Genomic DNA, 4,064 nt, shown 5'->3' with positions numbered 1-4,064 from the left:
AAAACATAAAAAATCGAAAAAACTGAAAAAAAAAACTTAAAAGTTCAATTTTTTTGAAATCTCAAATGCCTAGAAGCCACCGTAATTTACGGTATTACCGTAATTTACGGTGGAAGTGAAAATCATGTGGGCTTTACGGTGCAAGTTTCCTGTTTTACGGTAGGAATTTTGGTTTAAGGTTCACCGTAATTTACGGTATGGCCGTAAATTACGGTACACAGAAAATGCTGATCCGTCGTTTGGGTTCCGTATGTACATAAAAAAAACGCAAATAAAAACATCTGGTCATGTGAAGTCATCCCTAACCACATATTCTCATTCTATCTATCACTATCATCTAATCCATCTCTTTCACAAGACCCACAAAACCTTTCTTCTTCTCCAACCTTCAACTCTCCATAACTTTCTCAATTCTTGTCCAAACTAAGTGAAATCGGAGTCTATCTTGACTAATTTTTCACGTAGTTTCTGATTTTATCAAGAGATTTACAAGAAAACAAAGCTTTAAGGTTCGGATTTCAAACCCTAGTCCGAAAATTTTTGGGGATTTTTGGAGTTTTTGTTTCAAAAGCATTCTTGCATCTTAAATCAAAGGTATGGAAGCTTATTTGTTGTATTTTGATGATGCATTGTGAAGATTGAGGTTATTGTTGATGTTTGTTCATACCCACTTGCTTGTTCATAGTTGTGACTTGTTACTTGTTCTTGAACATGAGTATGGTTTGTAGATGTAGGATTGTTAGTAAAGTAGTGAACTTTTGGGGATTTCTACATTGTAGAGACACCATGCCCAAATTTTTGAAAAAAAAATTTATAAAAGTTATGGTTCACTAACATCTACAACCATAGTAACAAGCAAGTGTAGGGATATTTTAGGTGAAAGAGTCTAATTTTGTTTCGTTTGGTTGTGTTGTTTACTCTAATGTGTGTAGGAATGGCACGGACAAAAGAAAAGACCGAAGCTAGTTCATCTTCGTCTTCGAAAGGAAAGGGTAAACAACCGGAACAACAACCGAGAAAGAGACAATATTTGGGCCGAGTGGATGAAAGTGAAAGTGAGGAAGAGATGGAGTTGGACTCGACTGAAAAGACGATATGGGATTCAGGATCATTGGAAGACCAACTCGAGGAATGACAGCCAACGTTGTATCATGATAGAATGAATCGGCTGAAGAATAAGGCAGCGGCCTTTATTTGTGAAAGGGAAGTTCGGGAAGTGGAATTCCAACAGTTTGGTGTGTTTGATAAGTTTCGTGCTCTAGGTTGGGAGTCAGCGCTTAAATGTTTTGACAAAGATAGGAGCAACCTGTTTATGACCGAAATTCAAGAGTGGATGGCAACTCTTAAGGTTAACCAATATGACAGGCCATCACAAATGAAGCTAACGGGTATTGTGAATGGAATTCCAGTGGAGATGTCGTTTGACACGTTGAAGAAGCTTGGGAAATATGATAGTCTTGCAGCCCGTGATTACATGATACCGACTCTTGATGACCTCCTGGTTAAACCGAAGAAACATGTTCGATGGAATGATATGTTGGCAGCACTGTTTCTACCCGTTAAATACAGTGGTATTCTATATCGGAAGAACTTAAAAATCGAAGCTAAATTGCTGCTAGCAATCTGTGTTCTCAATGTTATTCCACGAAGGGGGGACAAAGAGCAGGTGAGGTTCCCGGAGGTACCTGTTCTATATTCTCTGATGCATGGGTCTCCGCGTTTTCCGATACGCTATCTGATCATGAACCACTTATGGATTTGCCGGAATAAATATGGAAGGGACATTGTACCCTATTGTCGAATAATCACGGGGTTGATGAAACAACAAAAGGCAATAACATCTGAAGATCGAGGAGCAACAAAAAGGCATCAACCTTTTACGTTGGATAAGTTGGGGAATTGTTGGACGTATACACAATCGGAGCGGTATCACAAACTTAAGTCGGAAGTACAAAGATGGAGGGTGCTTAAGGCGAATGCGAGAGATTTGTTACCGGGTGAAGAGGATGAACCCGAGAGTGAGGCGGAGATCCCGAGCGGGGATGAAGATTATGAAGAGCAACCACAAGGTGGTGTGAATTTGAACGTGGGGCAAGGGGGTCATGGTGGAGGTTTTGGTGGTGCTTTCTACGATTATACGGAGTGATCTTATGTGCCCGGGTGGGCGTATGAAGGTACCATGCAAGAAGTGATAGCAAACCAACGTCTTCCGGCTTCCGTTTTTGAAACTTGGACGGGTCCGGAGCGGACGTTGTATGATTAAAATACCATGATGAGTGCAAGCATAGAGCGGTCCTTGAAACAAAACTTTGATCGTAGTGAGGCATGGAACCGCACCTTTGCGTATTCTCAAGAGGTGGAAACGAATAATCGGTATTACGACGATCAAGCGAGAAGGATGCATGCAGATTGGCATGCCGGAAGGCCGGTGGTTGAGGATCCACAACATGTAGATTATGCCTCGCTACCGCCTTATGATGGTAGTGTATCATATCCGACTCCACAGCTTCACCACTCACAATGGGTTGACCCGAGGCAACAAGAGGGAGCCCAACAACAAGGAGGAAGTAGTAGCGGCTCGTTTGCGTTTGGAGAATGGAACGACATGATGTCTTCCATTTTTGGACCTCCAGGACCGCGCTACTATTAGTCAGGTTGTGTTTCTCCTTTGTATATTTGTGCATATTTATTAGCTTGTTTTGTTTTGTTTATGGTTGGGCGGTTGGGTGGTGTATGATTGTTATGATGTTTTGTTTGAGTCGGTGCTAGTCGGTGGTGTATTGGTTTTAAAAAGAAGAAAAATATAAAAATTATAAAAGAAAAAAAATTCAAGAAAAAAAAAGAAGAAATTTGGGGTTTGAGTAAAAAAGCTTGTTGTTGAGGTTAAATGAATTCAAGTGATCATAGCCTCCTAAAACCATACATTGGGGCCAATGTATCCCAAGTGTGGGGATGGGGGAATTTTTGAGGTTTTTGAAAAATTTTAAATCAAGTGAAATAATGTGAGAATTTGAACACCCTAGATTAACCCCAAATGGTGCACCGGCAGCCCTTGATACCCTTTCATTCTTGGTGAGAGTTGAAGCCACATTTGTATATAAATAATGCTTATCTTTGATGAGAGTGGCTACGGGTGGGGGTGCATTAGAACTTGTGCTTGAATGCGGTTTGAGTCCTTAGTTAGACATGAATGCGAAAAGGATAAGGGCATCTAGGTAGCCTCGTCTTTAGTGTGTGCGAGTGTGGGATTTGGGGGGTTGGACCTCATAAGTTATATATATGAGCATGGTTGCGAGAGGGGCGGGGGTTTGGACATTTAGTTGCCCAATTTTGTGCCTAAAAGCCTATCATTTGTTACCCCTAGCTACTTACCTAAAAATTTGCTCAATTTGACCCGGTCTTTTAGTATTAGTAGTAGTAGTTGTAGTAATATGATGTAGACATGTTGATGCTTTATTGCATGGTTGTTTGCTTGAAAAAAAAAAAGAGAAAAAGCAATGAAAAATGAAAAAAAAAGAAAGGATGTTTAGTTGTCTTGTACATAGTAGTTTAGATTGGTAGTTGTAGTTTGTTTTATTGTGTAATAAAAAGACCGGGTTAAATTTTCGCTACTTCATATATATTCCATTTCCTACCCATACACTTAGCCACGTTACAACCTTGAAAGTCCCTTTGATTTTCATTCATGTTTGGCACTTGTTAGGAGAAGGATCGATTTAGGTACAAGCCTATAATTTTGCAACTGCCCGTTAGCCTTTGTGTGTCTAGCTCATATTGCTAGTGCTTACTTGTAACCGAGAGGAGAGATATAGTGAGGGGTGCATTAGTTGGGTGTTAAAAAGGGGTTAGTAAAAAGATTGCATGTTTTGCTTGGTTTACATTGATCACTTGTTTAAAAATTGATTTGATGAGTTGCTTGAGACAAGCAACGGTTAAGTGTGGGGATGTGACGGGTGGTCCATTGGACAACCCTTTATGATGTTAAAAGACAAGTTTATCCCTCATTTAAGTGTGTAATTATCTTGAATTAGATAACTACTGTTGTTTATGTCTCAGGTACGGTT

Source organism: Helianthus annuus, chromosome 8 (assembly GCF_002127325.2).
Source record: "Helianthus annuus cultivar XRQ/B chromosome 8, HanXRQr2.0-SUNRISE, whole genome shotgun sequence".
Lineage (NCBI taxonomy): Eukaryota > Viridiplantae > Streptophyta > Magnoliopsida > Asterales > Asteraceae > Helianthus > Helianthus annuus.
Note: the sequence above shows the minus strand (reverse complement) of the source record.